Genomic DNA, 26,360 nt, shown 5'->3' on the forward strand with positions numbered 1-26,360 from the left:
TTCCTTTCGGTAATTATTTATGTTATGTAGTCAATTTCTTAACAATTGGTATCAGAGCCAGATATTGGCTTCAAAGGGATTCTTTGATGCCAAGGGTTTATAGGGCCTGATGAGATCAATGCAACGTTTTACAGATCTGGGATATATATCTGAAGAAGGCAGATTTGGTCAGATGTGATCTAGAAAAGGGTTGCTGGTGCTGTGGCTGTGTCTTTTAGGTTTTTCCTGTATGTGCACGTCTCCTCACACGCTCAAGATGTGGAGAAAGGCGAGGAAGATACAATCTGTAGCGGCCATGAGAGAGTTGTTGCAGGTGATGGCAGCACGAAAGAGTTGTTGCAGGCGAAGAGACTAGAGGTAGAGGATCAGGAGGAGGAGGAGCAGTTGTTGCTGCGGGAATGGCTGGGATTCAAACACATAACCTGGGAGTTGAAAAAGCAGAGTTCACTCACTGAGCGGCATTTTCTTCCTTAGTAATTGTGAGGTAAGGTTTTCTGGTTCATCTTCTTGTTCAGAGAGAGATTTGTGCTTCAGGGAGTAGAGATGGCTCCAGAGGTAACGGCTGAGGTATTGATCAACATTGCCGGAGGTAAGGCGATGGCGGTGAGCGGCCTGCACACCGTATACACAAAGAGAGCTTTTGTGACATTCTTGGCTGGCGTAGGCGACTACATCAAGGGAGTTGTCGACCTTGTAAAAGGCCTGCAAAAGGTTAATTCGGCGTATCCCCTCATCGTAGCCGTTCTTCCAGATGTTCCCGATAAACACAGGTAGCTTCTGAGGAGTCAGGGTTGCATTGTTCATGAAATTGAGCCCATCTATCCTCCAGAGAACGAGGTCCAGTTTGCCATGGCTTATTATGTCATCAATTATTCCAAGCTCTGAATATGGGAGTTCCAGGAATATAGCAAGCTTATATTCCTGGATGCAGACATTCAAGTGTATGAGAACATCGATCACCTCTTCGATCTTTCGGACAACCATTTCTATGCTGCAATGGACTGCTTTTGCGAAAAGACATGGAGCCACACTCGGTAGTACGAGATCGGTTACTGCTAGCAGTGCCCGGAGAAGGCACAGTGGCTAGAGGAATTAGGACATCCCCCTTCCCTCTACTTTAATGCGGGCATGTTCGTGTTTGAGCCCAGCAAGCTAACGTACGATACACTCCTTGAAACCCTAAGGGTCACCCCTCCCATGGCCTTCGCGGAGGAGGATTCTTGAACATGTTCTTTAACAAGGTGTACAAACCAATTCCCTTGGTGTACAATCTAGTCTTGGCCATGCTGTGGCGCCACCAGGAGAACGTGGATTTGGATGGAGTGAAAGTTGTCCATTACTGCGCTGCCGGATCAAAGCCATGGAGGTACATAGGTAAGGATGAGAATATGCACAGAGAAGATATAAATATGTTGGTAAAGAAGTGGAGTGGAAGAGAATGTTGATGCTATGGATATAGATCAACCAAACAAGAACAAGAAGCATCGCATGTTATCACGCTCCAGATCTAGATCAAGGCCTCCTGGTGAAGTCACCCCAGGCGAGGGTTTGAAGGACTCATCTCAGAAATTAAAGGTAGTTAAACTTGGCAAGAAGGCAACAAAGAAATGAAACAAGGATGCCCATAATTGAGAGAGGAGGGATCAGAGTAGCAGCAGCAAAAAAAAATAAAAATTAATGAAGTCAAAATTATTGCATGTATATGGGCATACTACTATAAGACCCGGTAAGGCATGTGTACCCCTGGATAATCATTAGTAAAATCTGGTTAGACCTAGGTGATAGGGGGGATGTCGGGTTAACAATACCCCGGGTAAAAAAAAACTCTGAGGGGGGTAAGAGCTAGAGTGAGCGGGATTATCTCACTTAGCAGGTTTAGCTGGAGTTAGTCAAGGAACCCCAAGTCAAGTTTAAGGGGGGAATTGTTAGATAAACTTGACTTGGGATAGAGTCAAAGTTGACTAGATAAAAATTGATGTTTTTGGGGCACATGTTATTGTGCACTCATAGTTTTCTGCCCATGGTAATATATGTAATGGAGCTTATAAAAGGTTGGAAGGACTTCATTGTAATGTAGGCCTGGAGGTGAGTTGTGAAGGCTAACTTGGTCAGATTGGCCAGGGTTTTTGGCCAATGCTAATGAGATATCATTAGGTTGGGTTTTTCCTCGGATTTGGGGTTTTCCCGGATAAACATTTGTGTTTATGTGATTATGGTTGTCGCTGGTTATTTTTATATTTATTCCTTTCGGTAATTATTTATGTTATGCAGTCAATTTCTTAACAGGAATAGGCATGCTACTCCCTCTGGAGGAACACAAGAACCTTCCACATCACATGCTCAGATGTTGGAAAGACAGAAAAGTGTGGAAGTGTCCTCATTCAGGATTCTAGCTGACCAAGACCAGTATATCAGAGGAAAGTACAAGGAAATAAAGGCCAGAAATGAAAGGTTAAAATCCCAAAGCTATGCATAGTACCTCAAAATGGATCCCACCAACCAAACAAGGCTTATGTCAACCTTTGATGTGAAAGAAGGCAAAATGCATATGACTTTCATGAAACCCACCACTCAGCAGCCCAGATCAGCAGCTGACTACCAGAAGACAGATTTTGAAGTACTGGCAAAGGACATACATCCTATTGACTAGATTCAGTTACATAAATAGACAAGAGAGATGCTATATTCTACTTTGACAAGTAAAGCCATTGCATCCCACCAGTTACAAAATTCGTTGAATAATATATCAGCACATTTTCAACTAGAAAAGGCCTCCTCATAGGCCAACGATACCAGAATCAAGTCCTTGGAGGACTTAATCATAGAGTTAGGACATGATCCCAAAGATGTGAAGGCTGCAGAAAGGTTAATTAAAAATAAGAATGATGACATAGCAGCTTTGAAAAAGCAGCTCAAAATTGCACATCTTCATCATCCACAAACAACAGAAGTCTTAGATACTCAAAAGGAACATGAAGAGCTTATGGACTTGGTCTTTAAGCTAAATGATCAGCTAAAAGAAACCTAGAAAGATTTGGACACATTCATTTAGTCTAAACAGAGTGAGTTGGTCGCCACTCCACAGACTATTATTCCCACAGTCTCTACTTCAGTTCCCTCAACATTGGTAGCCTCTTTAGCACTAGCAACTCCACCTGCTACAACACTTCCAGTCACTACAAAGTTTACAACTACAGGTACTTCAACAAAGAAAACAACAGAGTTAGTGAAAGACATGGAGGAAATATCCATCTAGGCAATAAAGCTTAAGAGACTTAAGGAGAAAGTGACAAGCCTAGAAACTGACTGTCAGCTTACCCAAATACAGTAGAAAGAAGAAGCACAAAAAGCCCTAAGGATGGGTGAGAAGATAAAGTTCCTTGAAAAGGATTTAACATTGCAAAATCCACTAGGACAAATTAAGGAGATGCTCTGGACCAATATCATTGACTCTGTCAAGGATATTTGGCCATCAATTCAAGTAATATTCGAGCAAGCAGAACTGGTGAAAGTGGCCACCGAAGCAATACAACAGGTAAAGAAAGACCTAGGAGACCAACTAGAGGAAGCCAATCAACTCATCCATTTCTTGAATAGCAAGAACAGGAATGAACTAGATGAGCTTGGTGTGGAGGATAGAATAGAAACCATCCTTAAAATAAAAAAGATTCTCTCTGAAAGAAACCTTATGCTTAACTTAGAGAAAAAGTGTCATAACTTGCAAGTTGGTATTGACAAATTCATGGCAAAGCTTCAAATTTTGATAAGTAAAGGCCTTCCCAATCCCATGGTAATCAATGAAAAACTTATGACCCAAGTGGATTATATTGACAGACTAGAGAAATTGTTCAAAGAACAGGAAAGCACTTCAGGAGTCAAACCATTGCCAACAGGGAAAGTATTATATGATACTTTAGATAATCTATTTCTCCTAGAGCATGAGGTGAAGCATCTCTTCATTATCAAGCCAAATTTTGCCAAATACACTGAGGCAGGTGAGATATATAGAAAGATGCTCAAGGTAAAGTTTCCTGAAAGTGAATGGTGGGTAACAATGACAAATTTACTATAAGTTACCACAGTAAATCTGAGGTCAGATGAAACAGGTAGACAAGGTCAAAGAGTAACAAGTTAAAGAGTATCAGTGAAAGGTTAAATACAAAGATGATTCCAACGTACACATATCAGCCAGCTTAAAAGGGTTCAAGTTCGACTGCAACAACCAACACAACCATAATAAAAGGGACAACATGATGCATTTTTCCATCTGTCTCTATCTTCATGCTTGAAGATATTTTGATTTTCTAGATTAATTCTCATATTGTTTTAAGATATTTTTTAAATACTTTTTGTATAAATACTTCACCTTTCAAAGTATTGTCGTTGGATTCAAAGACATTTCTATAGACATTTTCTTCTCAAGTTAAGGAGCTATTGTAATCAAGACTGGATTCGCTTGCTGGATCAAGTAATAAATTAAAGACATTTCACAGGATTCTTGTGTAAAGCGGAAATAAAATAAGTACTCTATATCTCATGCTTATTATAGTTTCTCTTCATGTTTATAAATAATCATATGTGTTTCTATGAAATCTAAATGGTAAACTAGTAATGATATTTTAGAATTGGATTTAATGCTCTCTGTCTTGACTATTTACATTCTCAAAGTTTTCTGCTAAACTATCTTAGTCTGGGAATTCTTAATTGCTCCCTTACTTCCGTAGTTTCCCCCCTAGGTATATATTAAAGGATTCTTAGTTGCCCTTTGCTCATGATCACTTCCTGCTCTTCATCTTGATCCCGGTTTAAGGATTCTTCATTACCCTTTCACCCTGGTTAGGACTACCTCATCCATTTGAACCTGAAGATTTGCCTTTTTTTTTTCTAGCCTACCATGTGAACTCTAACTTTAGTGATTGATCTGATCCGGTTAAGCCATCCTTTGATTAGCCCCATAGCCCAATGTCTTGAAGGCCTTGTTCTGTGCATCTTTTCCTAGAATTCCACCACCCAACCAAAATCAAAACCTTATGAGCACTAAGAACTAGCCTAAAATACCACCAAAAACAAAGTTAAATTATAAAGAGAGAGCCCTCTCTGGACTTAGGTTGGCTAGAACCTGAGTCTAAAAGATTAGGTTTGTGGTTACCTCGGATTATTCCTTCTTATTACAACTTCTAGGGAAGCCTTCTAAGTGATAACAGTTCAAACAGCAGTACCTGCAGAGTTTGGGGAGCGTGCAGAAGGATCTGCACAAATCACAGATTCAAATAGGTCGACTTCAAGTGAGAGTAGGACAAGCGAGTGGGATTCAAGTGAGCCTGCACCAAGCGAGCATGACTATGATGGAAACAGATAGGACTTTAGACCTATTATAAACATATTTGTGCACTTCAACACCAATCTTATATGTCAATAAACTAGGGCTCTTCAACCCCTAAAAGAGTTGTTTCATACCCTAAAAGAACATGGTCATCTGATTACATCATTCCCCAAAAGTTCCACTTGAAAAACCATCCAGAAATGGCCTAAACTGAACCATACTGATTGCTACACTGGCCAAGTGCGATGCATACTGAGTGATACACTACTTAGGTGCAATGCATACTGTTTGGGCCTTCTATAGGGTGCGATGGGTGAGGATGGACAAATGTCCAAGATAGTTTGCTAGGTGGTTGCTCATGGAATCTTCTAGAAACCTCTCCTATGACACTTGCCTCTCTGAATTCACCCAGGGATGAGTAAGAGATCCAAGAAATCTCCAAATGGAACTAATTGTAACAAGTGGAATGACACTAATCAAAACCCCAGAGATGATTCACACCCTTGCACACATCTATAAATGGATCCCTCATCTAAGAGATCTAGAGGTTGGAATGTTTTGAATTGCAAGGAAGTGCTGATAGTTTGTAATTGAGAAAAAGAGCATTGTATTGTTGGTGTGATCTTGCTATTTCATGAGGTGAAGAGGGCTTGATGCTGGATCAGACAACTGGGTTGTAATTCTCCCTTTTATTTAATAAAGTTCTTCAAGTTTTCTTCCATATAATTGTGCAATTGTGAATGTTATCATTTGTGAATGCTATTATATGTTCATTATATATCTGATTCTGTAATGTGTATGTTGTAATAGATCAAGATGCTTTGACGGTTCTTTGTTACTGTGTTTCTACAGGTACTCTCCAAGCGGGATAAGTACGGGGAGGAGTTGCAAGCTCTGTCAAGGGGGAGAGAGATCAAGCAAGGGATTAAGCGGAAGTTCTAGGTTGGTTCCATTATCTTTCTCTTATTTGTTACACATAGAAGAAATTGTTGAATTGCTTTAAACTTTTGTTTCTAGGGTAGTTGCCAAACCTAGAGGGATAGTCGCTTGAAAAGACACTAGTTTTCCTAGAAACAAAATGGCGACTCCACTGGGGAGCGAATAGATGTTTGTTTGTTGTTATTGTTTGTTTTATAAACTATAGACAGAGCTTGAAGTCAGCCAGGTAGCCTTCAAACTGCTCTTGCTCTGTAATTGCATAGTAGATGAATGTTGCTTCAGTCAATCTCTGGTTTAGTTTATGAATTAAATAGTTGGCTTGCAAGCACGTCTAGATGCCCTTTTGGTAGCTCAATAACCTCTCAAGACATTCCTTCATACTTTTCTCTTTATTGTTCATCAAAATACACCTTAACTCATTGAACACAGCTCCACATTTGAGCCAAAACCCATTTTAGTTGCGCTCCCTAGACCATCGCACTGTCTCCCACTGTGACTCAATATGCATAGCACCTCCCGAGTGTAGTAAGTGCGATGCATCTCTATTTCTGTGAAGCTCAGGTGCTATGACTAACTGAACCTATTTCCATTCTAGAAATTGGGGGTTTTTGTCCTTGTTTTCAGTTTTGTTTAGTTGTTTTTGCTGCTTATGAACAGTGCCTCATTACTGAAGCCTACTTGCATCACATAGATCAGCCTCCATTAGATTAGGATTAGTAAATGTTTTTATGTATTTTTCCATCATTTACAATCCTTTTTCGAAAAGTTGCTTAAATCGATCTGTCGTTTTGGTACAAAAGGTGTCGTAACTGTCATTTTGTGTCACAAAGAGAAGTGTCGTACATTCTTCCTTCCCTAGATAGTGGATTGAAATTTTCGTCATGTATTTGGTTTGATTTGTTGATATTCAAAGTGTCAAAAACATTTTTTCAATCAAATTTGAAAAGTGTCGTTTAGTCTTCCTTTCTCTTTTGAAGAAGAAATTGTCGAAAATGCCATTTTGAAAGAAACATTTCAGACCTTTGCTACATTCAGTTTTCCTTTTTGGCATTTTTTACATTAAGGAGGATGAAAAACAAATACATGCATTTGCATTTGCATTTAGTTTGTGCGCAAAAAATGATATAGGAAAATGCACTAGTGTGTGCTCTTTGCTCTTTGTTTGAAAGAATTGTAATCTTCTTTCCCTAGTAGCTAGGATTTTCATTGATCAAAATAAACAACAATTGTTTATCATTGTAGATTGAATTTTAGGAATTTCAAATCAACATCACGCGGTGAACCATTGAAAGGCAAACTTTAAACAAGATCAACTCTAAAATAAATTTCAATGAATCTAACAACGCTTTGGAGCTTAACACAACACATCTAGAGGTCTTGGCTAGAGACGTGTTCCGGCGTTGTAAAAACTAGTAACTATCGTTTTCATCGAAGGTTGGGTGATCCCTCCTCCTTGATACAACAAGTGCTAGCACGGATTTGTGCTCCCCGTACCGTCGCGTATATATTGGGAGACCACACTAGGCTTATATCCTTTATCCATAGGAAGCCGTGTATGTCGCCTTATTGATCGCAATGCACTGAACACAGCATTCGGGAAGATTGACTGCCGTACATAAGTCCTTGGTAATTTCTCTTTAATTTATCACCAAGGTGTATATTGCAGTTTTGTGATTGGTTTGGTAATCCCTCTGTCTAGATTTTCTAGAGTAGTCACTTTCGTTCCTTTTCGACTCTTTAAAAGAAAAGGTCCATCTGAGCACTTGTCACTTCAGGCTCATTAAAAATCGAAGGAGATTAGAGTCATCTTTAGCTTTTTCTTGACTCTTAAAAACTGAAAAAGCAAAGTTGTGTCCAAGCGTCTTTAAAATTAATTGAATTCGGAATAACATCCATGTTCCTTAGTTGATCGTAGGTTGAGACATATGGCGTCGAATCTAGAGTCCACCAATCAAGGAATCCCTCTCGAAGGGAATCCTAGTCCTTTTTCCTCTTGGGGAAATATTGGTGCTTTGTATATGGCTACATTGTCCCTTCTGGGAATAACCATTGGCCTACCTGTATGGTTGTTTTCAACCTCTGTGGTTCAAAATGTCGTCATTCCTCCGCAATCGAATCAACCTCCAGTTGATACTGAAGTTGACCGTTCGCCTTCTTCTTCATTTGTCTCTCCCTCCCCTTCCTCCTCTTCGCTTAGTGAAAGTAGTGATGCTAGTAACCAGGTGGCTGAAAAGAAGAAGAAAGGGAAGGAGAAGAAGAAGAAGCCAATTCAGCAAGGGGGCAACCATGAATCATCTAGTGAAAATCCGCACATTAAAGCTCCCAGACCCAAATTTCCTTGCATAATTTGTAAAGGAGACCATTTTCATCGAGACTGTCTTTGCTTTCATCGGATCTTGAGAGAATGGCCTCCCCGTTCGCACCATCTGGTGTCATCAACCTCTGGTGATCATGTTGATAGCACACCATCAACTAGTAATAGGAAAGTTCATGGACAGAAAGGAAAAGTCAAAATTCCATGTGGGTTATGTGAAGATAAGCATTCCCTTCACCGATGTCCCTTTTTGGATGAAGCCAAAAGAGTTTTGGATAACCGTCTTGCTTCACTGCAGAGACTTCCATCTGGCTACAGGAAACTATCCCCAAGTCCTTTACTAGTTGAAAAACCGACTGACTTGAATCAACCATCGGTCGAAACCTCTCTCTCTGGAAGTGAATCTTATGAGGCTATACCCGACCAAAGTCAACAGGTCGAGGTGACAGTCGACCCAGTTTTACCTTCAGAAAGCCCAACCTTCCCGAAGAGAGTGAGAATGATACCATTCAAATTCTCTTTGTTACTTCAGATTCCGATGAACTTGGGGGCAATCCGCCTATTCCTTCACAACAGGAGGAAAATCCCCTAGTTCTCGTAACTCAAGGGGATAATTCGCCTATTTATTCGGTACCCCCCCCAAGTAGTCTAGTCACTTCCTTTGATTGGAATCGACTAGCAAGATCCTGCCTTCCTTCTTATGTACCTTTTCGGATCATAGTACAAGTTCTTAAAATGATCGTGTTCGGCACTATTATAGATGAAGGTGCATTAGTGAGTATCCTTTCCTCAACTGCTTGGAAAGCACTTGGTTCGCCATCGCTTATGACTGTTACACAAAATCTGTTGGGCTTTAACAAAGGAACCAGTCGACCGTTAGGGATCCTTCCTAAGTTACCGATCACTTTGGGAAGGAAAATTGTTCATCTGAATGTGATGGTAGTCCCAGGACCGTTAGATTACAATTTACTCCTTGGACGTGATTATGTTTATAACATGGAGGCTATTGTTACAACACTCTTCCAAGTAATGTGTTTCCCAAATGAAGGGAAGATTGTCACCATTGACCAGCTTTCATTTCCTAGGCCAAGTATAGCTCCAAGTCACACATCATCCCTAATTGGTTCTTTTGCATCGATGGTATCTCTTCAACCTTCATTCCATCCACCTGATTGCCATGAGTAGTCTGGTGAATGTAACGAAGCTTAGGGGGCATGCACCCTTGTCTATTCTGCGGATGAACCAAGCTGAAAAGATAAGTTTCCCTGTTGGTTATCTGATTGGTCTGACACACCATTCGCCTTTGTCTATTCTGCAGATGAAGCCAAGGAAGTGTTTTGTCTATTCTGCAAATGAAACTGTCCTACCTAACCTCAGTAGTTTCCATATGGTTACAGGAGACTCTCTTTTTCATCATGCTGGGGGCATGCAAACCTTTTTTCCATTTTCATTTTTGTCTTTTCTAGCTTTTTGTTGTTTCTAGCTTTTTAGTTTTGTCTTTTCTAGCTTTTTAGTTTTGTCATTTCAAGCTTGCGTAAAAATGAAACTGAGTCTGAGCATAGTTCCCCCACGGTTCAAGCTCGTTAAAAAATGAACCCACCTCCGAGCATAGTTCCCCCACGGTTCAAGCTTGTTAAAAAATAAACCCACCTACGAGCATAGTTCCCCCATGGTTCAAGCTCGTTAGAAAATGAACTCACCACCGAGCATAGTTCCCCCACGATTCAAGCTCGTTAAAAAATGAACCCGCCTTTGGTAATTAACCTTTGTGATCGCTATTCTATCAGCCTTTTGAGCCTTGGTTGTGTACCTCTCATCACCTCCATTCTTTTGGCCGATCATACGCTTCCACCTTGTTGTTTACCCTTTTTGAGGAACAATTGCGACAAGTGGTCTTGTTAGCCAACCTTTTCCCAGAAACGACCATGCTTTGAGAAGTTCCAAGCTTACCCGGAACTAGTTTGCTAGCCTAGACACCACTCGTTCCTCAAAATTGAGTCTCCTTTAAACCCTTTTCAGACTCGTTAAATATGAAAAGATTGTTGAGCACCGGCCTTTCCAGCTCATTAAAGTGATTGGAAATGTCATCCCTCCTATATATTTTAATCTTTTTCGAACATGAGGGATTATCTCACGAAAAAGTTCGAGCGCTTGTCTTTTTCGGCTCGTTAAAGTGATCAAAAAAGTCATCCCTTTCGTATTATTTTATCCTTTTTCAGACCTAAGGGATTATTCTACGAAAAAGAACTTCTGGAGTTTCCTTTTCGTCCCTTTTCAAACTCTCTAAACATGAAAAGGACCGAGTTATCCTTGTCGTTAAACTCGTTAAAACAATAGCGACAAACTTGTCCATTCTAGACAAGAACGAGTTTCATTGTCACTATACTCGTTAAAACATAGCAACAACTTTGCCCGAAGGGAAAATTATAGAACAAGCATATGTTATCCTCCTCAAGCTTGAAAAAAATAAAGAGGTACTGGTCAGCAATGACTAGGGAAAAAAGGGAAGAAAACTTGAAAACTTTATGGTAGCAGGTCGCTCTTGAACATGACACTTTCACTCCATCACCATGATTGAGTCGGGTTGGGTTATTCCGTTCACCAGTCATCTCACCATTGGTCTTCCGCACCATCCATCTTTTGGGGTTAATGCTACCAATCCATCTCAGTGTCGCCGACATGTTCAAGAGAAGTCATTCAGTTGAGAAACCACAATCCAGTTAATGCCTCATCCACTGCAATACCTTCAACCTTCATTTTTCATGACCACCATTCCTGAACCTTGTGTTGTCAGATCGTTTTCACCTCCAAAAATCATTTGCTTTGTTTCATGTTGTAGATGTGGGATACATTAAGGCCCTCCTATGACGAGTCACTTCTTATCGACATCAGCTCATTATCCAAGAAGTTGACTTAGAAACACCCCTTTCAGTGCTTTGAAGCTTGCATGCCTCAATGGCAAGTTTCTCACTTCCGGTGACAGGTTGACATCAATGACCTTCGACCAAAAGATTTTGCGTGGTGTTCGACGTCGGATCATATATTCACATCACGTGAATTGTACTATAGTACCTTGAGGGTAATTATCATTATCGGTGATTCCTCTCATGTCTGTTAACAACTCACATTATTGGCTAGTAATCAGGCGATGTCTTTGCATGTTCGACTTCAGAACATCTCTTCACATGGATTGACTTGTACATCGGTCGAAGATTGAATGATTTTGACGACCCCAGATCTAATTTCATCCATCTGGGCTGCGATATATTCAGGGATATAAAAACATCAAATGTCAAAGATGCTGCACAGACGGTCATCCAAACCAAGGATGATGACTCTACATCTGAAGAATCATCAGTTTGCTTCTACATATGACTATCTGATCTATGTACATGAAATGAATTCATAAAGCTGAGCATGGGAATGCCTGCCTCAGCTAAATCATGAAAAATTATATTATGATGATGTATTGTATTGTAACTTATGCAGGTCACCTTCCAATTCGAGACCTTGGATCCTCATGATAAAGCATTTCACCCGTCATCAAGATTTACAACTTCATGCTTTAGGGGGCAACTGTTATAGACATATTTGGGCACTTCAAAACCAATCTTATATGTCGATAAACTAGGGCTCTTCAACCCCTTAAAGAGTTGTTTTATACCCTAAAAGAACATGGTCATCTGATTACATCATTCCCCAAAAGTTTCACCTGAAAAACCATCCAGAAATGGCCTAAACTGAACCATACTGACTGCTACACTGGCCAAGTGCGATGCATACTGAGTGATACATTTCTCAGGTGCAATGCATACTGTTTGGGCCTTCTATAGGGTGCGATGGGCGAATATGGACAAATGTCTGAGACAGTTTGCTAGGTGGTTGCTCATGGAATCTTCTAGAAACCTCTCATATGACACTTGCCTCTCTGAATTCGCCCAGGGATGAGTAAGAGATCCAAGAAATCTCCAAGTGGAACCAATTGTAACAAGTGGAAGGATGCTAATCAAAACCCCAGAGATGATTCACACCCTTGCACACATCTATAAATGGATCCCTCATCTAAAAGATATGGAGGCTGCAATGTTGTGAATTGCAAGGAAGTGTTGATAGTTTGTAATTGAGAAAAAGAGCATTGTATTGTTGGTGTGATATTGCTATTTCATGAGGTGAAGAGGGTTTGATGTTGGGAGGATGATGCTGGATCAAACAACTGGGTTGTAATTCTCCCTTCTATTTAATAAAGTTCTTCAAGTTTTCTTCCATATAATTGTGCAATTGTGAATGTTATCATTTGTGAATGCTATTATATGTTCATTATATATCTGATTTTGTAATGTGTATGTTGTAATAGATCAAGATGCTTTGACGGTTCTTTGTTACTGTGTTTCTACAGGTACTATCCAAGCGGGATGAGTACGGAGAGGAGTTGCAAGCTCTATCAAGGGGGAGAGAGATCAAGCAAGGGATTAAGCGGAAGTTCCAAGTTGGTTCCATTATCTTTATCTTATTTGTTACACATAGAAGAAATTGTTGAATTTCTTTAAACTATTGTTTCTAGGGTAGCTGCCAAACCTAGAGGGCTGGTCGCTCGAAAAGACACTAGTTTTACCAAAAACAAGACCTCAGGGTCATTCCATTACCAGAGGGATCACTGCGCGTAGAGGCAAATGAAGCAAACACCCATCTTGGATAGATCAAGGATGTGGGTGTCAACTTAGTCGCGTTGCCTATTCATACCCTCCACGCACTTCATCAGGGGGTATCAGATGAGCTCAGTATCAGGGAGAAACATACACTATCAGTTATCAGTGAGGTAAATATGAAAAATGAGCATATTTTCGCAGAAAAGGCTCAGGCACTGAAGGAAAAGGAAGAACTGGCCGCGTGAAGCTAGAGCTTGGAGGCAACAATTACACAGGCATGTCAAATGCTGCCAGAACTTCACATTCCAAAATATGTAGTAGCAGCAGCAAAGATTCGGAAGTCGGCTTGATCCAGGTGGATATTGATGGCCACCTGCCAAGTCCACCTGGACCCCCACCATTGTCTTTCTCAGCATTTTCAGTTTCCTTAATTGTAGCACAACTTACTATTTTTAGCAGTTTTTCGGGTCCTGAACTTCCGGAGCCATTTTGAGGCCCTAAACGACGTTTTTTGGGGAATCCAGGGGAAACATGGGTCCATGAAATGGACCGATGTTTCTCGTTCCAACAATGATAGTGCTCGGATAGATCTTTCTAATGAGCTATTGTACGCGTCAAACGGAGATCATATGCCAAAGTTACGACCCCGGGAAGTTGATGTACCAATTTCCCCCCAAACGGGGCCAACAGTTTGGCGTTTCATCTCCTAGGGTTAGGTTTTGGAATGTTAAGGGTTTTCCATTGTTTCTCAACAATAAATAGGCCTTCGAGCCTCATTGTAACACAGTTCAGAGGCATGTAGCCATCACATCTCTTCTCAGAGATAAGCTACCATCGCCCTAGCTGGTTTATTTCCATTTCTGGTTGTAAGCATATTTCAGTATTTTCCATTAATGAAATGAAGTATTATTTCCGCTACATCTTTGTGTATATGGTTATCTCTGTAATTTGTTGCGTTCCTGTTTAAATCCGGATCAGTGGTATCAAAGCGGTCTGCTTTTTCTCTGTTTTTCTTTGCATGTCCCCAACAAGGTCGGGATATAAGGAGTTAGGGCTTGAACTAGTTGAACCTTTGCAAGACCAACCTCGCAAATCCCGACGGCCTCCCATGGCGGACGAGAAGAAAGACGAGGGGGTAGGAGATCCCATGAAAATCTTTCTCGAAGAAGCCCTCGAGCAACAACGGAACGCGATGATGGACAGCTTTGCCCAGATCCTTCAGCGGCTACCCAGAAGCAACGCATCGGCTTCCAGCAGCTACTCTGGAAATGCCACACCCTTTAAGGTACAAGTTAATTTTGAAATCCCCATATTCGAGGGTCAGATAGATGCAGATGCCGTAGATAAATGGTTAAATCTGCTAGAGGGTTATTTTTCTGTTCATGAATTTTCGAGTCGGGAAAAGATTGTTTTTGCTCTTCTCAAAGCAGCCCCCCACGTCAAGGACTGGTGGGAAACCTGCTGCGAGCAGAAGGATGAAAGTACTGGCTCACTATTTTCAGCTGCACCCACCTGGGATTCGTTCCGGGATGCCATCAAGGAGCAGTACTACCCTGTCGGAAGCTATGAGGATGAATACATAAAGTGGACCACGCTGCGGCAGGGAAGGGACCAAGACGTGTCGGAGTTCACCAATCTTTTCCATACCCTTCGCACAAAGTTGGGTATCAAGGATTCGGAGCAACATTTGATACTCAAATACCGTGGCTGCCTGCACAAGTACATCCAGGAAGAAATACAATTCCTAAACATCCCCTCGCTCGGCGCAGCATACCGATATGCCGTCAAGGTCGAGCAGAAGTTTAAACAAAAGAAGCGAGACTTTGGATCTGCGAATCCAAAGGGGAAAGGTGCCCCTAAACCACAGAACAAAGGACAAAGCCAAGGCGGGACAGCCCAAGACAACCAACCGAAGCTGCAAGCAAAGAACAGCGCCGCGAAGCCAAGAAAGGACACTGGAAAATGGTGCGAGTTCCATAAGAGCTCCACTCACAACACAAGTGAGTGTCGGGCCAAGCAGTCACTGGTGGCTGAGCTAAAGGTTTCAGAATCAGATGCATGTTCCGACTCTGAGTCAGAACCCGATAAGGGGTATGAAAAAGGGAAGCAGATCATTGATGCGGATCCCAGCGCCACTGTTGCTACCGCAAAGATCCAGAAAAATGAACCCGAAGATCCAGAGGAGGAGGAGCGTCTCTTCCACTCCCAGATGTGGGTAAAGGGCTCCTTGATACAGTTCATTGTTGATAGCAGGAGTCAAAAGAACCTCATTTCGGCAGAGGTCGTGAAGCGGTTGGGCTCACCGACCACAGCACATCCACAACCATACACCATTGGGTGGCTTCACCAAGGACGAGATCTTCGCGTGAGCCAGCAGTGTCGCCTTCCATACAACATCAAGCCCTTCACGGATGAGGTATTGTGTGACATTGCTCCCCTTGAAGTTTGTGATGTATTACTAGGACAACCATACTTGTGGAAGCGACATGCTGTGTATGAATCAAGGCCCCGTGCTGTCATTATTACATTGGGAAATAAGTTGTTCAGGATACCAGAGGTAGCACCACCTGCCGCCATCTCTTTGATTACTGCAAAACAATGCAGTAAGATCATTTCCAAAACTAGGAAATTTGTTTTCCTGATGATACGCCCTCAAGGAAAGAAGAAGACAGTGGCCACGGCCTCCAAACGGGGTCCCTCTGCACGACAACTACAGATGGACAAGATTGTGGAGGAGTACGAGGACATCTTCACCTCCCCGGCAGGGGTTCCTCTGCACTGTCAAGTCAAGCACTCCATTGATCTGACCCCAGGTGCGCCGCTACCCAATGGACCAATTTATCGGCGCTCCATTCTGGAGAATGATGAAATCAAGAGGCAGATTCAGGAGCTCCTGCAGAAAGGTCACATCCGTCCAAGTTCATCGCCCTGCGGGAGTCCGATCGTGTTGGTACAGAAGAAGGATGGGACGTGGAGACTCTGTATTGACTATCGGGCGCTGAACAAGATCACTGTCCGTAATAGGTACCCGATCCTGCGGATTGATGACCTCCTAGACCAACTAAAGGAGGCGAAATATTTCAGCAAGATCGATCTAAAGTCAGGATATCACCAGGTACCAATCGAACCCTCCGATGTGTGGAAGACTGCCTTCAAATCCAAGGAGGGCCTCTTCGAATGGTTGGTCATGCCTTTCGGATTGACGAATGCTCCTGCAACCTTTATGAGGCTAATGGATGACATCTTGTGGCCATTCACCAACTCCTTTGTAGTAGTATACTTCGATGACATTTTGATCTTCAGCCAGAGTTGGGAAGAGCACCTCCACCACATCCGACAGGTTCTCCAAACACTGCAGCAACACAAGCTATGTGCCAATTTGGAGAAATGCACTTTTGGCATGACCCAGGTTCAGTATCTGGGATACATCATTGATGAACAGGGGGTACATGTCGATCCAGCCAAGATCCAAGTCATTCGGGATTGGCCCTCTCCAACCACTCTAACAGAGCTCCGCAGCTTTCTAGGTCTTGCCAACTTCTACCGCAGGTTTGTGTTGGGGTTTTCTCATATTTCTTGGCCCTTGAGTCAAGTCACCAAGGGCGGGGCGAAATCAAAATTCTTTTGGTCTGAATCTCAACAGAAGGCATTCATGGAGTTGAAGGATCGCCTCTGCACGGCACCAGTGTTCGCGTTACCAGATTTACAACAACCATTTGAGGTCGAGATAGATGCCTCTGACTATGCTATTGGGGCAGTCCTTACTCAACATGGACATCCAGTGGCATATCACAGTGAAACACTTTCAGACACAGTCCGGAAGTACCCCACTTATGATAAAGAGATGTATTCCATTGTACAGGCCTGCCGACAATGGAAGCATTGCATTTTGGGGAAGGAAACGGTCATCCACACAGACCACCGACCTCTGCAGTTCATACAGACCCAAGGGAAATTGCAGAATGATCGCCATTAGAAGTGGTCTACATACCAGCAACAGTTTCACTTGAATATCAAGTATAAAAAGGGCAGCACCAATAATGTTGCAGATTGCCTCAGTCGACCACCGATCATGGCGCTAACCACCGTGCTCAACTCTTGTGGGCACGAGACTTCTAATTGACCACTTCTCTACAAAAGCGACCCAGAATTCGACCACACATACCAGACACTCTTGGAGGGCCGGCATGTTGCAGATTTTCACCTCCAGGATGCCCTATTATGCCACCTCGGTCACCTTTGTGTTCCTTCAAGCAAGCGTGCCAAGATGATTTGGGAAACACACTACAGTCGGGCTGCTGGGCATTTCGGGGTCGAGAAAACAGTGGCAGTACTGCAAAATTATTTCTATTGGCCGAATCTTCGACAGGATGTTGGGAAGTACATCCGATCATGTACTGCCTGTGCCATTGCCAAACCGACCATTAAGAAGCACGGCCTCTATACCCCGTTGCCTACCCCTAGTCGACCTTGGGAATCCATCTCCATGGATTACATGTCAGGCCTTCCTTCCACTAAACATGGAAATGACTGTGTTTTTGTGGTCGTCGACAGGTTCTCGAAGATGGCCATTATGATGGCCTACAAGAAGAATATCACAGCAGAAGCCACTGCTAAACTCTTCTTTGAACGAGTGTGGGTGCACTTTGGGATCCCACAGTCTATCATCTCAGATCAGGACAGTCGGTTTCTCAGCACATTTTGGTCCAGTCTCTGGTCAATGCTGGACACCAAACTCACGAAGTCCACAGCCTTCCATCCTCAAACTGATGGCCAGATAGAGGTTGTCAATAGGATGATTGTGCACATTCTGCGCATGTATAACTCAAAGCATCCACGCACATGGGATGAGAGCCTCCCCTATGTTCAGCACAGCTACAACCGAGCTCTTCGCAGCTCCACTGGCCATAGCCCTTTTCAGGTGGGTTTGGGATTCCAGCCACTATGCCCCATTGATGTGGCCATGCCACTTGCAGCTACTCACATGAATTCATCTCATGTCTAGTCCGAAACAGATAAGGCCACCAGCTTCATTGAGCGCATCCAACATATTCGCCAGCAAGTCCATGACATTCTTGAGAAATCAAATGCCAAGTACAAGCAGCGACATGATCAACATCGGGTGCCACACAAGTTTCAGGTGGGCGACAAAGTCTGGTTGCATTTGCAGAAGGAACGCTTTACTGGAGCCTATCAGAAATTGAGACCACTCCGATATGGTCCCTACACCATTACTAAGGCCATGGGAGACAATGCATTTGAGCTCAGCATTCCCCCATTCCTTGGCCTGCACCCAGTGTTCAATGTGGACTGCCTTCGGCCATACTTTCCACCATTGCTAGACACATCCGACATTGCAGAACAGCTCAAACCCACAAAATTAAATCCAGATTGCATGGAACAAGCTGCAACTGATCGGATCATGGACACACATATCAAGAACACTCGCCAACAGAATATCCAACTGTATCGAGTTGTCAAAGCAGGCCAACTCCTTCAGCAGGGAAAGTGGCTCACCAGGGAACAAGTTCAGCAGAAGTTTCCTCATCTCATGGAGGAGCTCAACGCAATGGGGACCATTGCTTCCTAAGGGGGGAGGAATGATCCAGGTGGATATTGGTGGCCACCTGCCAAGTCCACCTGCACCCCCACCATTGTCTTTCTCAGCATTTTCAGTTTCCTTAATTGTAGCACAACTTACTATTTTTAGCAGTTTTTCGGGTCCTGAACTTCCGGAGCCGTTTTGAGGCCCTAAACGACGTTTTTTGGGGAATCCAGGGGCAACATGGGTCCATGAAATGGACCGATGTTGCCCGTTCCAACAATGATAGTGCTCGGATAGATCTTTCTAATGAGCTATTGTACCCGTCAAACGGAGATCATATGCCAAAGTTACGACCCCGGGAAGTTGATGTACCAATTTCCCCCCAAACGGGGCCCACAGTTTGGCGTTTCATCTCCTGGGGTTAGGTTTTGGAATGTTAAGGGTTTTCCATTGTTTCTCAACAATAAATAGGCCTTCGAGCCTCATTGTAACACAGTTCAGAGGCATGTAGCCATCACATCTCTTCTCAGAGATAAGCTACCATCGCCCTAGCTGGTTTATTTCCATTTCTGGTTGTAAGCATATTTCAGTATTTTCCATTAATGAAATGAAGTATTATTTCCGTTGCATCTTTGTGTATATGGTTATCTTTGTAATTTGTTGCGTTCCTGTTTAAATCCGGATCACGGCTACTGCAGTCAGAGAATCAAAGGATGAGATAAGCTGAGTAACATTTGAGTTCCACATGAAGATCTCAGAGCTCGAGTTGAAATTGCAGTCAACCACTCTGCCAGAAGTCCCAGAGTAGCGCAAAGTAGCCATCAGGGAGAGCATGGCCACTTTGGATGCAACAGTCACAGGATGCACACTGATCTTCGAGTAGGCAATGGAACTATGGAGGACTCTACAGGAGGACCCAAACCTGTAGAAACTTGGCACAGATATCCGGGAGATGCAACAAAATTTTGATGAACTCAGGGCGACTATGCGCACTTTGGCGCCAGTCCAGTGCTTCACTCACTTGACAGAAGGAAAACAACTTCAAACACAGATTGAGGAGCTACAAAGGAAAGAGTTCATTTTAAAGGCCATAATATATCCATAGACAGAGGAAGCAAGTCTGCTTACTCTGTCAGTCCAAGATAAGTTGAATACACTCTAGCAGACACAAAGGACGATGCGCTTTGCGATGGAAGGCCCTACAACAGAGAAGCTGGTAGAGGAAGTGCAACAGGCCGCGGTGCAGGGAACTGCTGACTTGCAAGTGTTGAAGGTGGAGTTTAGTGACCTCCACAACAAGATAGATGCACCAATTAAGTGACTCGAGGGCGAGTCACCCAATTTGTGTTGGGGGGCTGTTGGGATGGGGTCCCTGGGATCAATTTTGTTAAGCTTTGGGAAAATTTTGTAATATCTTTTGTAATAAATGTAAAGTCTCCATGAAATGTGGAAGTAGAGCGTGAAGCTAGTAGAAGTCAAAGGGGATTTAGTCCCTTAGTTGGGTAGGTGATAGAGTTTTTTTGAGACCCACCCATGGTTCACGGACCATGGTATTGTAAAGAAAATGCTATATAAAGTTGAGTCATAATGAGTCTTAGAAGTTAATGTTTGTTGAAGAATCATTGTAAGGGAAAGGTGCTAAGGAAGGAAAGGTTTGTTTCCTGTACTTAGGTGAAAGGGGAAGGCTCCTGCAACTGAGTGCGCGGAGACCTTGGTAAGTCCGCAGGCTGAGTGCGCGGGCCCCTACAGTTGAGTGCGCAGGGAGAAGAAGTCTGTAATTGAACATTTATACTTAATAAAGACTATTTTAGGCTGAAATTGATGCGTCTGTGTCTTATCATTTACTTCTACAAAGTTTATGTATATTCGCTCTGTGATATATTTTATATGAATTAATGCTTGTTACTATGTGAAAGTGGTAGATATGTAATCTTTATGCATGATAAGTACAATTAAGTACCTTCGTGAAGATCTAAAAGTCGTTTAGATAGATTTATAGTAGTTATCTATTCAGAAGGGTTAGCATTCCGCGAAGGCAGATCTAAGCCGTAAGGATATCAGGAAACCATCACACAAGCCTCTAGATGCAGAAACCTGGTTCTAGCATCCCCCAATACTACTTCAGGTGATACTGCAGCTTGCGCTATGCAGGTTGTAGCTGAAAGGGCCAGTAGTTAGGGTTTTGTTGGTTGGCGCAGTTAAATCTGAACCTGGGTCAGGCCCCATCAAGCCAACAATTACGCAAGGAAATAGGAGTAATATGGGGACTTGAATTGCCTAAGTGTTGGCTAGAGAAAGACAGTCAACACGATAACAGGTTTACAGTGCAGGGTGTGCTTCTAGATTAAAGCAAGATATTGTAATAGTTTCTCATTCTCATTTGATTAATGAAAAGTGGTGGAGGGGATTTTCCCAATTGGGTTCCCCTGTAAATAATTTTGTTCTTGTGGTTTTGATTGTTGCATTCCATTGCATGTATTTCTAAACTGTGATTTACATTCTGCACAATTGTAGAGGAAATTTGTAATCTCTTGTTTTCAGTTCGAATTCATCAGTAGTAGCAAATTTTTATTAATTTATAAATAGTATTAGAGCTTGAAATCACAATAGAAACTAGTCAATAGATCTTCTCCTTTAGAGATTCTGATTTGCAGATTCAGTGAAGCAATTTTATTCTATGCGGGAAAATGTCTTTCAATGGATTGAGATTAGAGTATTCACTAGAGGGAACATCGAATTTCATATCTTGGAATGATAGGATGGAAGTTGTACTCGATGATAATGGAGTGTTGTAATATACTCAAATATATATTCTTCCATAGTAAGCCTAGTGGAAGAAGGTTACCACAAAAGATAGGAGGATCATCCTATAGGGTGTGAGAGACCACATAGTCTCGAATTTACATGGAAAAGAGACTCCATTGTCTATGTTGAAGACCCTCACTGAATTATTTGAAAATAACAGCGATGTTAGGAAATTGGCATTGAGGGACAATCTCAGAAACATCTGCATGCAAAAAATGAAATCATTACACACTACCTCTCTTGATTCACTCATGTTCGAGATGAACTTGGAGGAGTAGGATAAAATGTGCCATCCTCTGAGCTACTGAGCCTAGCTCTCCTTGGCCTTCCCAAATCTTGAAACAACTACCAGAACTTTGTAAATGGAAGGGACAAAATACCAAATTGAGAGAGGATTTGGTCTGATTTGGTGCAGGAAGAAATTTGAAGGAACACTAAAGATGGAGTAACATCCAAATCTGAGGAGGAAGATAATTTTTCCTTGGTCAGGAAGGGTAATAAGGCCCAAAGCAAGCTAGAGCCTAGTTAGAAAAATGGCAAGAAGAACAACCTAAGCAAGATAAAATGTTTTCGCTACCAAGAATTTGGGCACTATGCAACAAAGTGTCTGTAAAAGAAGTCTAATAAGAAGCCTTCAGGAATAACAGGAGGTGAAGTGTTGGAAATAATACTGAGAGGGGGGGTGAATCAGTATTATCAAATTATTTTGAATATGCCTTCCAGATTTATACTTTAATTGATTCTTCAGATATTGATCATTAATTTGTATATCAGTGCCATATAATAATGAACAAGAACAAGAAAAATAGATAAGCACACCAAAGAACACCAGATATAAGGTGGAAACCCAATGTGAGTGAAAACCACCTGCTGCAATATGTCTCTATCTTCATTCAATTAGAAACTTCTTTTACAAGGATTTTGTACTGGTGCAGTCCTTTACCAGTACGCAGGCTACAACCTGCAGAGAGCTACAACTCTCTCTCGTTTTCCAGTCTCTCCTAGAAGGGAGCTACAACCCCTTTGCTCTTCTACTTCTTTAAGGACCACGTTTCATTAATTTTCATACTGGATCCAAGAAGATCAAATAATCATCAAGTACATGCAAATCACCCAATATCCTTATACAATCAACCAAAGAATCACCCAACTTCTCAGAATGCTGTAAACAAAAAAGTAATACCAGAAATCTAAACCCAGAACTCTGCATCAATAGATAAAAGACAGCCAACAAATGTTTCAAGACAGGTCCGCAACTTCACCGATATAAACCTGCGGATATCCGCATTCTTTCTCTGCCTGAACTGTGCAGATCCACACCGTATCCTTCTGCTACTCTGCGTACCACCGCACTTTTTCCTTCTGCTGAACTGCGTACCTCAACTCAGATATGCACTGCACTGTCTGTCAGACCGCATACCTCCGCACTGTTCCTTTTGTGCCTCTGCGTATCTCCGCACCGTGCTTTCTTCTGCACTGCGTACCTCGCACTGTGCCTTCTGTTGCGCTACGTACCCCCGCACTGCGTCTTCTCTTGCATTGTTTACCCCCGCACTTACGCCGTGGATCGCCTGTGAACCTCTGATTAGGGCCAGATTAACAGTCCTCTAATGTGCCACAGTCAGTCAGATCCACAGATCTGATCATGCGCCCGAGGGATCACAACTTATCAATAGATTCGCCTTAAATTTTCTCCTTGATTTAGATCTAGCTTTTAAAACCAATCACCCAAACTTTCAGATCTTAAGATATTCAAATTTCACAAGTATCTAGCCAAGTGATCTCTTTTCCTTTTTATAGGCAAGCCCTTATTCAAACCATGGGACAAAACCATCAAAAACCAATACAAGGGATCCAAACAGGGGTTCAAATAATTTAGATCCTAAACCATGGGCCAAAACCATAGGATCATGAAGGACGGGCTAAATACCAAGGGCCAAACATAAGAAACCCCACGAGAGTGCGCTTCTCTGCATTGGAGTGAGTGAACTGGGGGACCGCACCTTATGAACGGAGAACCTGTGTGTATGTCCACACTTCCTGGACGGCGAACCTACGGGTCTGCACCTTTTGAACGATGCACCAGCGAACCTCTTATTTTCCATCATTTTGAGAGCCTGAACAAAGTTTTACCACTTGAGTGAGTTGCCATCAAGTACAACACCTGAACCATAGAGCCAAACTAGAATCATAATGCCAACAATCTCCCCCTTTGGACTTGATGGCAATTTCAAGATCCTCAACGTCATTCTCCCCCTTTGACATCAAGGGCAAAGGGTTATGCTCCCCTTGAGAACATGCTTAGGCCTTTGCTTTGCTGATCAAGCTCCCCCTGACTAAAGATCAGATCTACAAACGAAAAAAAATTCTTCAAGAAGAGCCATAGTCCACCATACATCATACATGACCGTGAAAGAGATATAGACATATTGTAGCAATATTCAGATCAACATCCATGTTCTACTTCTGTACTTCCTCCAAGATCTTCTACCATAATGCCAACAATGCATTATTAGAAGAATATATGCTCCCCCTGAATCTGTGTCATTCGATCTTCGACCAATTTATGCGTATACCCCATATGAAACTTGCATACAACCAACAATCTCTGAAACAGATGAGATTCAACAACAGGATGATGCATCAACAACCCCCAGTTTTTTCTTTAGGTATTCAAAGGTCTCCCTGGGCAATGGTTTGGTGAGTATATCAACAACTTGTTCCTTAGAAGGAACATACTCCAACTTGACCTTTTGTTCAAGCACTTGTTCCCTGAGAAAGTGATACTTGATCGGTATGTGCTTGGTCTTTGAATGCATGACTGGGTTCTTTGAAATGCTGATTGCACTTGTATTATCACATAAGATGGAGATAGGTGGAGTACAAGTGATTTGAAAATCCTGCAAGGTCTGCATCATCCAAAGGAGTTGAGTTCAACAAGATGCAGCAGCCACATATTCCGCTTCAGCTGTAGATAAAGCAATCGAACTCTGTTTCTTGCTAAACCAAGATACTAATTTGGAACCCATAAAGAATGCACCACCACTTGTGCTCTTTCTTTCATCCACGCTTCCAGCCCAATCTGCATTTGTATAAGCATGAAGTGTGAGATTTGTATCTCTAGGATACCATAAGCCATAGTTTTGAGTTCTTTGAAGGTACTTGAAAATTCTCTTCACTGCCTGAAGATGAGTTTCCTTTGGATTTGCCTGAAATCTTCCAGCTATTCCTACTGCATGCATGATTTCTGGTCGGGTACCTGTTAAATAAAGTAGACTTCCAATCATAGATTTGTAGGTTGGTTGATGCATTGCTGCTGATTCATCATTTGCACTGAGGCTACATCCTATGACCATGGGGGTACATACTGATTTTGCATCTTCCATGCCATATTTCTTCAAAATCTGCTTGAGATACTTGGTTTGAGACAAGAAGATTCTGCCTTCATTTTGTTGGATTTGTAATCCAAGAAAGTATGTCAGTTCTCCAAGAAAAGACATTTCGAATTCTTTCTGCATCACCAAGGCAAAGCTTTGACTCATAGCTTCTTCATTGCTGCCAAAGGTAATATCATCTTCATACACAACAAGTATTAGTAATTTGTCATTTTCAATTTTTATGTAAAGATCGCTATCTGTTGATCCCTTTGAAAAACCTTGTTGATGAAGATATTTGTCCAAAAGGTAGTACCAAGCCCTTGGAGCATGTTTAAGACCATAGAGAGCCTTCTTTAGTATGCATACAAGATTTGGATCATTCCCAAGGATGAAACCATCTGGTTGCTCAATGTACACTTCTTCTTCTAAGTCCCCATTCAGAAAGGTTGATTTCACGTCCATTTGAAAAACTTTGAACTTTTGAAAGCTTGAGAGAGCAAGGAACATTCGGATGGCCTCAAGTCTAGCAACGGGAAAAAAGTTTCTTCAAATTCTATTCCTTCTTGTTGAGCATACCCTTTACACACAAGTCTGGCCTTGTTTCTAATTACTTCTCCATTTTCATTCAACTTATTTTTGAAGATCCATTTTGTCCCTATGACATTCTTATCTTTTGGCCTAGGAACCAACTCCCAAGTGTTGTTCTTTTCGATTTGCTTAAGTTCTTCATCCATCGCCTTGACCCAAAATTCATCTTTGCATGCCTCTCTTACATTTTGTGGTTTAGTGGAGGAGAGCAATGCCAAATAGCTTGAGGCTTCTGCAATTGTTCTTCTTGTTTGTACACCTGCTTCTTTCTCCCCCAAAATCTGAGATTCTGGATGATTCTTTTGAACATACCTGGATGGAGTCTTATCTTCTATCCTTATTTGCTCCTCAGGTGCCTCTTGAGGTTCTTCTTCATCATTTCTCTGATTTGGAGAGTAGTCTTCATCCTCTTCGATATTTTCATGATTTACTTGCCTAGGGATGTATCCTTTTTCATCAACCACTACATCAATGTTGTCAACCATTCTTCCAAGTCTTTTATTGTAACACTTATATGCTTTGTTGTGGGGAGAACAACCAAGGAGAATGCCTTCATCTGCTCTAGGTTCAAGTTTGCCAAGCCGTTCATCAGTGTTCTTGATATAGCATTTGCTCCCAAAAATTTTGAAATGCTTTACCGAAGGAGTCTCACCATACTAGAGCTCATGAGGAGTTTGAGTGCTGTTCACTCGGAAATTTGTTTTGTTGAGAATAACAACCGCAGCAAATGCAACTTCACCCCAGAAGGTTGCGGGAGTCCCAGACTCATCAAGCATAGCACGAGCCATTTTTTGGACCATTCTGTTCATCCTTTCCACCACTC

The 26,360-nt window shown here is 42.1% G+C and overlaps 1 pseudogene; it reads left to right on the top strand.

Moving 5' to 3' along the window:
• The first annotated feature begins 543 nt into the window (after positions 1 to 543).
• Positions 544 to 1,445, top strand: LOC149256227 (galactinol synthase 1 pseudogene; annotated as a pseudogene).
• The last annotated feature ends 24,915 nt before the right edge of the window (positions 1,446 to 26,360 follow it).

The sequence above is a fragment of the Pinus tabuliformis genome, chromosome 7 (genome assembly GCF_031772625.1).
Source record: "Pinus tabuliformis cultivar Carrire ecotype Pingquan chromosome 7, CPIR1, whole genome shotgun sequence".
In the NCBI taxonomy this organism is placed as follows: domain Eukaryota; kingdom Viridiplantae; phylum Streptophyta; class Pinopsida; order Pinales; family Pinaceae; genus Pinus; species Pinus tabuliformis.